The 12,560-nt window shown below is 34.5% G+C and overlaps 1 protein-coding gene across 7 annotated transcripts in view; it reads left to right on the top strand.

Moving 5' to 3' along the window:
* LOC138701943 (uncharacterized) overlaps positions 1-12,560 on the top strand; it is a 349,096-nt gene that overhangs the window by 12,432 nt on the left and 324,104 nt on the right. For 6 of the 7 annotated variants that reach the window (XR_011332730.1, XM_069829313.1, XM_069829315.1 and 3 more), the window contains exon 2: positions 4,002-4,062. The exons of the other annotated variant lie outside the window; for it this stretch is intronic. The gene's annotated coding sequence lies outside the window, so the exon portion shown is untranslated. The remainder of the gene's footprint in view (positions 1-4,001; positions 4,063-12,560) is intronic. 7 annotated transcript variants of the gene reach the window in all.

The raw sequence follows: 12,560 nt of genomic DNA, 5'->3' as shown, positions 1-12,560 counted from the left end.
TTCTTTAAAAATAAATATATATTTATTAAGGCATCGTGGACCACGAAACTGACCTTTTCAAGAATCAAACTATTTATAAAAATTTATAAGATTCGAAATTTTTGTTCCTTCCGCTTTAACATTATTTGTAGTTTGGATAAGTTATTGTAACAATTATTAACATTTTATCTAATATGATTTGCCTTGATATAACTAACAAATAGTATAGGTTTTTTCAGTCAAACCACTTATCATTAGTAGTCTACACATATTGAACCTTTATGTTATTACATGAAGTGGTATTTACAAGTTTTGACGAACGTTTTCACCGTTAACTATGGCAAATTCAGGTCACAATAAAAAAAAGTAAAAAACGCATAATGAACACTTAAAATTCAGATAAACACAATCGTTAAAAAGTTAAAAACTTTTTAACCAGGTCTGGTAGGCAATCTAAGCATATGCCATTAAAATTACATGTAGTATAAAGTAAACATCATGAAAACATGGAATGGGCAAAAATCACCGTACTAACTGATGCGTGTACATAAATCAGGATGAAGGCATAACATTCCTGGAATACATGTAGGCCTAGGTGCAGTTCACAAAATGATGAAAACATGCTACAAAAAGTAGGTCGCTCGTGCTGCTGCTTATGGGCGTTTGAAAAAAAAAAAAAAAAAAAAGGCATATGCTTAGATTGCCTACCAGATCTGTTAAAAAAATGTTTAACTTTTTAACGATTGTGTTTATCTGAATTTTAAGTGTTCATTATGTGTTTTTTACTTTTTTTATTGTGACCTGAAGATGCCATAGTTAATGGTGAAAACGTTCGTCAAAACTTGTAAATACCACTTCATGTAATAACATAAAAGTTCAATATGTGTACTAATGATAAGTGATTTGACTGAAAAAAACCTATACTATTTGTTTGATACTATACTTATCGGACCCAACATGCCTTTAAAATTGATATAACTACATAAATGTCAATTTTCAAAAGATAAAAGGTACAGTACACACACACACACAACTTCTGAATTAAATTTGTTCAAACTTGGTCAAGAATTATTTTAAAAAGTAACAAACAAACAAAACATTATTTACTGGCACTGGTCCTGGTTGCAATATATGACCAAATACTTTTCAAGATTCTCGATTGAGAAGTTTTTTCTATTGTCTCTCAAAATACATTTGAAGGACCAAAAGATTCTTTTGACAGCACATGACGTCATAGATGCAAATTTCATCGCTGCCACTGCAGGAGGTACCCACGGTAACTGACAATTGAAGCTTTCCCCCTGGAGAATGGAGCGTACATTTTTCATTTTTTCAAACCGTGGATTCCCCTGCAATATTTTCTTCAGTTTTAATGTGACGGCTTCACCCACGGGTCCTGGTATCTGTTTCTGTATAAGCGAGTCAATGACACCAATTGCACCTTTCAGTTGTAGCGACGAAAATTCCAAGTACTCGTTATATTTTGGAAGATCACTGAAATGTGCCTTGAGGAAAGCAAGGGAGCCATAGATGTTGTTACTGCTAAGTATACCTTATTTTATTTCAAGGAGTGCAGTTCGGTGGCTCCTTTGAACACCAACTTACAGATTTATGACTTCCCACACAAACAACTCTGACAATTCCATCCTGTCCCCTCATCCCAACATTGCACAGTTGCCACAATCCTGGTGACCCTTGAAATCAGACTGACGGGATTCTTGGAATTCGGAAAAGATGCGACAACTCTGCCTCCACGTGGATTTGACGAGAGCCTGTCAATTCTTCTGAACGAAGGTTGTGATTGGTTAATAAGAGGAGAAGACAAGATATCCGTCACTGTAAGGAAGACATTTATGACAACCAATTAGTAGGGGGCAGTAGGTCTGTCGGCAAAATTCTTTCTATGAAACTGCACTCCATGAAATAAAATAAGGTACCGGTATATAGATTTTTCCTTAGGGATTCAAGCAGCCTCCTCCACATCGAGAGTGTTCTTTCCTCCCCCCTCTCTAAATGTATTGATATTTCTCTCAAAATAAAAAAAAATCAATATATAACGCATTAAATACAGGATAACGCTTATCAACAATATTTAGGTTTTTTTTTATGTTCAACATTACGAATTTACATATACGACTCCTACGGTCATGATTCGGAAAAGTACTGAAGAAATTAGGAGTTCAAAAACAAGGAAAAATATAGGTAAAAATGTAGAAATCCGGCCGCTAGACTCATAATACATTGCCCGACGACAGGCGAAATTTTTGTCGTCAAGATGATGTGAAACTTGGATATGATAAGCACGTTTTCTTAGAGTGAAATGTAGAATTTTCCACACTGTCGCGCGAGGGATCTTGAGCTCTGTACTCCGGTGCCGAGTTGATACTTTTGGACTCCTTGTCACTGACAACTTGAAAGGATGTACAGCGAGGGACATAATACTGAGCAGGCGAAAATATCTTAAGATCTGTGGTGCGGTTTATAAGGTTACAATTTTAATTCCTTCTAAGCATAGATTGTAATACTTTAACAGAAATGTGAAGCGAATATCCCGTTGTCATATGAACCAAAACTTTCGGCAAGGAGCATGCGCAATGTGACATTCTTTGACTTAGAAAATACTCGAGTCGTTCAACTATTATGTCTCTCACTGTACAGTGTCTCCCGATATACATGGTCGTCCATGACGTTCCTTATCGCATACACTGCTGGTATATACGCTTGAATTTGTTTACAAACAGACGAATGTGTACCCTTTTCGGAGCTGGTTTACGGAATTTACGGGTAAATTCGGTTTTGACGTCTTCATATAACGATATAACTATTCAACTTATAGGATAAATTTGCGCTGTTGGCCAATAACGTTTCAGAACACCTTAAAATCAACCAATCACAGTTGCGTTTCTTGATAAGACGCTTTGTAAGGAAGAGTCTTATGTGATAAAACGTCTCGTACAATACTTCAGTATCAATCACAGAAAATCAAGAAATGTCAACAAAATTTAACTTTGAAAATTGCGTTTTCAATAACTGTAATTTCAAATAATAAATAAATCCCTGTAAAAACCTTTCGTGCTTTTATTCTGATAATGTAACATTTCAGCTTACCTTACTTTTGAGGTTAAGTATTGTTTCGTATTTACGCTGTGAGTAGTGTTGGCAATAGTATTTAGTATGCCGTGATAGATAGCAGTTTGTTTTGTTTTTTAACTTCGTTACAAGGAAACATTATAATGTCTTATTGCTGTGTTTTATAATAATTATCATTTACGTAAGTAGGCCTATTCGGTGTTGCAAGTTATTTAATTTTATTCGTTGAATAATCTTATTAAATTGCACTCGTGGTTTCATCTTATTAGCGTAATTTCACTCGCCATTCAGGCTCGTGAAATTATCAATAAGATGAAACAGCACTCGTGCAGTTACTACAGATAATCCATTACCTGTATGCAAACAATGGCAACTCGTTCTTCCGTAGTCACTGCCTGCTGGATCGCATCATATAGCTGCGTAAACTGCCTGCTCAATCAAAGTTATTTTGCCGCTAGGTGGCAGGCAGTGCCCATCGCTATTAACATTATTTATTTATTTATTTATTTATTTTTATTTGGTGGTGTAAATAAAGAGACATGTCATTACAAGTTTCAGGTCACATGGACCCTTGCCTTAACAAGAATATTGCTTAGTATAGCTATTAACATTATCAGTATATGCCATCTAGCGGCTACTCGCGGATAAACGTTGATTGGGCAGGCAGTGTAAGCAACCATAGGATGTGATCCAGCAGGCAGTGTCCGTAGTAAACATCTTATGCTAAGCTAATTGCAATTGCGAATAAAAGAAAATGTCAACATTTTCATTGAAATGGATAAGGACTTTAGAGACACTCTGTACTTCCAATAATATACTTTACAGTATAATGAAAAAGTAAATTGAAAATTCACTACATATTTATTTCAGTTAAAGTTTATGTTAATGTTGTTATAAACTGATGATAATATATTTTCCTGTGTTTTTTACAGTACATTATTTGTCGTGGCCCGTGCAGGCACCTGAACGAGTGAATACATTCTGTTGTTATTAGTGAGTATTTCAGTTGTCCAGTGTCTCTTCTCCAAACGGACTGGTGCATGTACTGAGGTGGTAGTTTGGGACTTCGCCCTCTTTTGCTTATGTGTGTTTGTACGTCATGTTGGGAAATTTGCTGATCATTGACTCTCTCTTTTTCTTATTCTGCAGAAAATGCCGGAAAGCTCACTTACTGTCTTGCTACAAAACTACAGTGGATTTTGGTGCCTCGTGTTACTGCTTTCGTTTTTATAAAACTTGAATTCTGGTAGAACTTAGTTTCTTTGCACTCTGTTTATGTAGCATTTTCTTTTCATTCTTGTATGTAAATTAATATAACATATATTAGGTAATTTGAGGCCATGAAATGTGTCGTATTTTTAATGCAGTGCATGGAAGCTAGGTTAAATTGTATGTTAAAATTAACATATTTCTAATGACTTTGTGGGAATCTGTGTATTGTTCTTGTGCTATTGCAGCTCTGTTTAGATTACAATGAAAGCTGATGTTATGTAAAGGATTACAATGTTACCTTACTGCTTGTACAGGGACATAATTTTATTTTTACTTCAATTTTTATTGTACCTGAGTTTTTGAATGTACTTCACTCCCATCCCTTCTACTAATGAAGTTCAACCGTCCTCCACACAGATCCAAGACCGCATATACAGTCATAGTAGCCTTACGGTCATAGTAAACAGTGCGTTCCAAAAATATGTTCGCGTTTTCCAGTGACGAAAGAGCTTTCAATATTGAATCATTTTCGCACAGGTGCTGTCGTCCATTTGCCTTCGTCGTATCCCGGTTTCCCCCCACCAGCTTTTATTCGCCAGCTAGTGGCTGAGCTGACTTAGCTCTTTTGTGAGAACATTAATTTCTGTTAGGAATTGGACGTCTACGTAATATTATAAAACTGTTTAAAATAACTTAAATAAAAGGGCCTCGTTAAGTAATTAACTGTCACGTGATTTCCTCCCTTTCTACGACCCTACGACATAACCACTTGGACGGACAGTAGATAGTATGTCTGAGTAATTTTATATTTTCGGATCGGGCAGAAGTGAAGATTTAATTTACAGTACGTAAGGTACTCTTTTATAGAGTAGGTACAGAATTATTTCAACATGAGTTACTAGTACGAAGGACGAAACTGGTAATTGGGATTAGGTACAATAATCTATAATGCACATTAGAACTGAAGCCTTTATCGAAATGAACGGCCACCATTTAAAAAAATGTGCTTAAATATCCATATTATGATTATTTTTCAATTTAACTTCATTCTATATATTGTACGCTAATGTGCTGTAGACAGTATAATATACACTGCATAATGAATACGTCCACATGGACAGCTCAGTTCATGAGTAAAAACACTTATTGTTAATACTGTACTGTATTTAAATTAAACAAAAACCTAATGAAAATTATCAAACTCAAAATGCGATATTTTCTAGTTTACGTAAATGGATGAAGTACTTTTCTTCTCTCCTATATCTAGTAAAGTGATTTGTTTGTATATTACGCCAGTATCATCGAACTCCAGTCGTGAAAGGGGGTTGCAAACGGCGTTGATCCAGAGGTATAACCAAGTTAATATTAAAAATGTTAGTAAAAATAAAATGATGTCCCTGTACTTGTAGCAGAATATTTATAATTTTAAATTGGATGATATAATTATATAATTTTACTAGTGGCTTGTAGCAGCAACTGCTGCTACTTATGTTGACGATGATATTAATGGTAATAAATAACACATGTATCTTGAATACGAAGTTACAACAGTCTCTAGTTTTTCCGAGTTATTCTTAGGGTGCAGATAGGATGGTGTTGTAGAAAAATTGCTATTCATGGCAATGGAAGAGTCTTAATACTTCAGAATAAACCACATTTTTGGTATAATAGCCATCATGTTCAGCAGTGACCCTGTTTTGATGATGTAATCATTTTTATGCTCGACCATGTCTAAATGTAGTAATTATACACCTGGTAGCAGCCCTTTAATGGACCTCATTAAAGTACACCTATTCATTAAAGTTCAGGTGTTCCACCAATCAGAAAATACCATTGTAGCAATATGAAAGCGCAAGTATCGGTTATTCTTGGATATGCAATCGAAAGACAACTAGCGAGAGATTAGACAAAGTAAAAATGGCGGACACTAGTGATAACGAGCTGCAACTTACACCGCCGGAAATTTCGGCAAAAGCACTCGATGTGACTAATAACTTATTAACTTATGGTCGAGCATAAAAAGTCGTATGAAACTTGACTATAATGGTAATTAAGACGCTGGTATGAAAATTATGAAACTCGCTTGCGCTCGTTTCATAAACATACTCGCGTCTTAATTACTACCATTATAGGCTCGTTGCATAATGTACTATTAATTTCACACCTTTTGCTGCTTTCACTCATTTGGCATGAGTTCTTTAAGTTCATTATTTGTACTCGGCTTAGGGAAGGAAATTAGACCATTATGGCAACATGGATACACGTATATCAGGTTAAATCGATGTATATTAACCCAAACTACATTATCCTGAAGTATTCTACATTCATACTGAGACACTCTATATATGTCCAATTTTCAGTGGATGTGGAGATACAGCTGTTTGAAAGTTACGCATAAAATGTCTTTCAAAAGGTGTGAATAAAAGACAAATGACTTGCTGATTACATTTATTGAGTCCATTTATTTATTGGTTGAACGCCTTACAAAAGGTAGGTCGAATATTGACGTTTGATGTCAAAAGAGAACATGTAAGTTCATTTAGTGCTTCTATAGATTCATATAAGTGTTATTTCAGATTCTAAAAGCGTTCATTCATATAATATATGACATTTATCGAAACAGCTTACGTCTAGTCTAATCATAATGCATTTTAACAATCTTATAATAGTGATTCGAAAAGCATGATATTGTGACGTCAACATTTCTCATATAGAGAAGGCTTCGATAACTATATTTCTGATCGTTTAAAAGAAACTCGATCTTGTATGGTTTGAAATTTCATTATTTGAACTATAGCCTTTTCTGTACACAATGCTCCACATTACTGATGACCTTCAAAAAACCTAACATAGCTTTATTAATAACTGAAGTGAAGATAAAGTAAATTTCATTTCATTTATTGTATTCCATAGATCTTACATTAGCAATGAAGCTTTAAGATGTGGAACAAGTCAAAATTTTACAAGATTACAATTACAATTTTTACAATTTTACAATTTTGAATTTTTTTTTTACAATTTTTTACAATATTTTGGCGAGATGTAGTGAGATGAGGTGAGACCCGAGGATTCGCCAAAAGATTACCTGGCATTTTCCTTATGATTGGAGAAAACCTCGGAAAAAACCCAACCAGATAATCAGACCAAAGAGGGTGAAATGAAGTGAGGCCGAGGACTCGCCATAGACCATCTGACATCAGTCCTACGGCTGGCCAGTACATGAACCACGGCCATCTGCACAACACTACGAAATGAACTGCAAGACCGCCCAAACTACGGCCCGCCATGATCTGAATATTATCTCGTTATTGTAGTCAATTTTATAAAGTCCAATTTCCAGCAGCATAATATGTTTTGAGCATGACTCGAAAGTTTAAAGGCTGTAAACCGTTACTTCCTGAAAAATGAAGATTATAGCATTCTCTTCATTGAGTAAGCTATACATACCAGAAACTTATCTAATGCGACCCTGTGACTGGAGTCTGGGGTTTAGCAGACGTTGCAAGGCCACCCCCACTCAAGGAGGCCGGTCAGTCACAACAGGGTAGACCATTCATCCCCATGGACAAATAACAGAGTTCATCCCTTATACTGGTGACAGACTACAGTACTAATCGCGATCAGGTCCGATCGCGATTACCGAAAATGTGGTGACACACTAGGTCCCGTCTGGTCAACAACTGAATTACCATAGAGAAAACAATTTTCTCTATGTACATACGTATATGTTTCCTTCCTCGACAACACCTAAGTTCATACTTATGTTTGTTCATTGTTTTTTTCTTTTTTTGTTGTTTCTTGCAGCTTGATATGGGAATTTATTTGTTAAAATAATTATATGCTTTACAATGTAAACTGATACAATTTATATCATTACTATTTATATTATTTTGAAAAGAGATTTTATAATTTATAAAATTTATATCATCATGCCAAAAATTTATATTATTTTGTAATAAAAGATATTTTTAAAATCAACCCTAACCTCAACGATAGTTTCGTAATGGAGACTGAAATTGAAAATCTGAAAAAGAAACCAGTTTCAGTTTGTAATCCATTGTTTATTGAAATGAAACATCTTTCAGCAACCTTATATGAATAGTTCGTCTGTCACTTGTTAATATATTTATTTTTACTTTTCTCACATCTGTATTAAATTTCTCCACTACGTCTAATAGTAGCCAAATTCATTTTTTAGCCATTCATTTTCGTTTCTATTTCATATAATACAATGCAAGACGGGGTAACAAAATTCCACAGCAGAAGCTATCACGACTTCCTATATAATATAAATCAAGGTGATTCGAAACCAAAGATTACTAAAATGTTACTTTCGTCCACTGGGCCGTGCCTCAGCGCGATTATCTTGTTCTGGAAACAGGATTTAGCTCCTGATCGCGATCAGGACGGTGACACACAACCCGATCGCGATTAGGTCGATAATCGCGATTAGTGACTGTAGTCTGTCACCAGTATTACATTTCGTTATCCACCAATTCTACAACTTCCATTGTCATTCTTAATTCTTCGTCAGTGCTCCACTGTTCGTGTGGTAGTGTGGTGTCAGGTTTACTTAAGTGTAAAATGTTTTCAAAACGGCGCAAATGCGATAGTGAGTGTAGAAAGTATAATGGATCTTGCCTCGGTAATTTTTTTGTGAAAGAGCATGGAAAAAAACATTTGTGTGTGTTATACAGGCGTTGCAGTGCTCAGATGTTACCGTGTGCAAAAGATCAAGTATAATACACGGAACTGCAAGACGTTCCAGTATTTTTCCCGGTAATTTCTACTCAACCGTTAGACTTCGGACATAGGTACTGTATATCAGGTTAAATCGATGTATATTAACCCAAACTACATTATCCTGAAGTATTCTACTTTCATACTGAGACACCCTGTGTATGTCCAATTTTCAGTGGATGTGGAGATACAGCTGTTTGAAAGTTACGCATAAAAGGTCTTACGAAAGGTATGAATAAAAGACAAATGACTTGCTGATTACATTTATTGATTGAAAGCCTTACAAAAGTTAGGTCGAATATTGACGTTTGATGTCAAAAGAGAACATGTAAGTTCATTTAATGCTTTTATAGGTTCATGTATGTGTTATTTCAGATTCTAAAAGCGTTCATTCATATACAGTAAGATATGACATTTCGATGGCTGAGAACCAGACTGTTCTAAATCCAACTTTTTATAAGATAGAAATCTGTGTTTCATTGTGTTACAGTTCTTGTCTGCATATATGAATCGGACAGAATTGCAAATATGCCTCTCCATAAGGTTGCTATGAAGCCATTCCAAATTTTTTCATGACGCTTTGAATGTCAGGAGCTTAAAATAACTCTCCTGGAAAAAAAAATAGTAAAATGGACTTGGAACAGTCTGGTTCTGAGCCATCGATTGATCGAAACTGCTTACGTCTAGTCCAATCATAACGCATTATAACAATCTTATAATAGTGTTTCTTGTATTTTGTTACTCTTACATATGTATTGCTGTATGCAGACATGTTCCACAGATACTTTCTTTTTGCGTATGAAGACACAAAGAAGCATACGTAATTTTCAGTGGGTTACTATGCAGATTTTATAATGATCGAAGCCTTCGGAAGACACAACGTTAGCCAAAGAATCAGAACTACAGCTTTTCATGCTGAAGATTGACTTTGAAATCCCACCATGTCGAACTGGATTTTGCGGTGAACAAAGGTAGTGTTCGAGGTTTCTCGAAGTGTTCTCGTTTCCTTATCATAATCACCACCACTATCGTCGTCGTCGTCGTCATCATCATCATCATCATCATCATCATCATCATCCTCTATGGACGGAATTGTTTCTACATACACGCACACCCGAAAACATGTTAGATTGAGAATTTCAATACAGCATATTACTATTTGCAAACAAATGGTGCTACATACTGTACATTAAAGCGATGCGCTACTGAAAATAATCTAATTTTGACTAATTTTATCATTTTTTATTTTCACACTAAAAATGTAGTACGGTTTCACGAAAATTTATCTCAATATCTTAATTATAAGTATACTTTTATATAATTGGTAGAAGTTGTGTTAATGTAAGAGTTGTGTTACCAAAACTTTAAATTTAATAATGTCATAAAAGAAATTTTCTACGTTTTCAACGACAAGTATTAATTTTATTTCTCAGTGGTTAAAGATAGAGTGATGAAACTTGGCATACTTGTTCATTAATATCTCTGTTATGAAATGGTTGGCTGCATTCAGCATAGTTTTATTGCTAGAGAATTATACGTAAAGCAGTATTATTTTTTATCAAAGTTTGAACATTGAAGAAATTATGTATTGTTTTTTCAACAAATAAATTAGAGTATGACATTACTAATGCTCCATTGCACAATATGCATTATGCAGTGTTACGTATAAGAAAAAAATTACATAAAAATAATAATTTCTTTAGAAATAGGATTTTCATTAAGAAAATTAAAAAGAAAATAAGTTTAATTTTTTGAAAAGTATTTATGAGAAAAGATTGAAATTTACAATGTGTGGTTATGATATTGATATGCATATTCAGTAAAAATTTCAACTCTCTAGCTCAGAAATTGTGGATTTTTTAGAAATTTCAGTAGCTCATCGCCTTAAATAAAGGTAGGCCTATTATGTCAGAGTATATTCATATTTTAACAAATGCTTTCATTTGGCAAAATATTAACATTTCCATTGCCAGTTTTCTTCCTATTCGGTAACACAGTAAGTAAGAAGAAGTTACCATACCATATTCAACAGCTGGTAAGAATTTGAACAACATACTTCTCTTTTCCTCTACAGTACCATTAACTGGAAATTTTCCGACCGAAATTCCTCGAGAATTAAGAAACGAATCACAAATACGACATGTATTTTCTTATTAAGGTGTGTCCAGACATTCCGAACGAGCGTAAACGAACACGAACGTTCACGAAAGAAGTCGAATAAGCACTCGTGCACAAACGATCACCCCGCAGCAATTTTGACGGATTAGTCCTTGTTCATTCCCTGTTTGAATTGAGATACGGGCTATTGCAGTGACATTTGCAGATTTTGTAGTCTAACAATCCGTTATCGAAAATGAAGAAGAGATAAAATTGTCATTCTTGGATGACAAACATTTCAAGGCAGGAGCCTGTGTGGTGCTTCCTATTTACATATTTTTTATTATAATTTTTTTTTTAATTTCAGACATTTTGAAAGGTAAATTATAGTTAAGGGCTTTTGGGTTCTCATAATGAAGACAATTTTTCAACGTGGCTAATAAACGCTGACCACACTATTATTCTCAAATGTTCAACGAAAATGGCAGCTGTACAGTAGATACTGTGTTAAAGCTATGCGAACGTAAACGAACACGGACGCACAAAACCTTTGATGTACCAACAGGCGGCAGAACGTGTTTTGTCATGTCCTTCAGCGCTCGTTCGCGTTCGTTTCCAAGTCCAGACTAACATTCACCAATGTGTGTTTTACTATTCGTTCGCTTGCGCTCGTTCGCGATGTCTCCACCCACTTTTATATTAATTAATTAATTAATTAATTTATTTATTTATTTATTTATTTATTTATTTATTTATTTATTTATTTATTTATTTATTTATTCCGGTGTAGTTAAGGCCATCAGGCCTTCTCTTCCATACCATCAGAAATACAAATACAGTAATAGAAATAAAAAGGAGAAAAAATACACTATAAACAAAGTAAAGCCACACAAAAATATACACAGGTTGCAGTCACACAAACTTTAAATGAGTGATTAAGTAACATAATTAATTGTATCCTAACTAATTAACTAACATAGGCCTAAACAAGAAACTTGCAATTTGAATCTGGAGTAAAAAAAAAACACAAATCAACACTTCTAGCAATACCTAAAAAGCATTAAATAAGACAAAATTTTCCAATTTAATTTTGAATTGTGATAAGGTCCGGCAGTCCCTGACGTCAATAGGTAACGAATTCCAGAGGCGAGGTATTTCTACAGTATAGGAGAATGAGTATAAAGACGTTCTATGATGAGGGATAGAAAGAAGTGCGTGATGCCGGTTTCGAAGAGTTGTAAGAAATTGAAAGCGCGATAACAGATAATTCGGAGTAGAAGTATGTATGATTCTAAACAGAAGAGACAGTGAATGTATTGTTCTTCGTTCCTTCACGTCTTAACAATAAATTAAGTTCCTTAACATTATTGCGAATTATACTCGTATTAATGTTAATAATTTACTTTCTTGAACCATTATTAAAAAAAAAACATAGATCTACT

This window comes from Periplaneta americana, chromosome 6, assembly GCF_040183065.1.
Source record: "Periplaneta americana isolate PAMFEO1 chromosome 6, P.americana_PAMFEO1_priV1, whole genome shotgun sequence".
In the NCBI taxonomy this organism is placed as follows: Eukaryota; Metazoa; Arthropoda; class Insecta; order Blattodea; family Blattidae; genus Periplaneta; species Periplaneta americana.
This window is presented reverse-complemented; position numbering and strand designations above follow the sequence as displayed.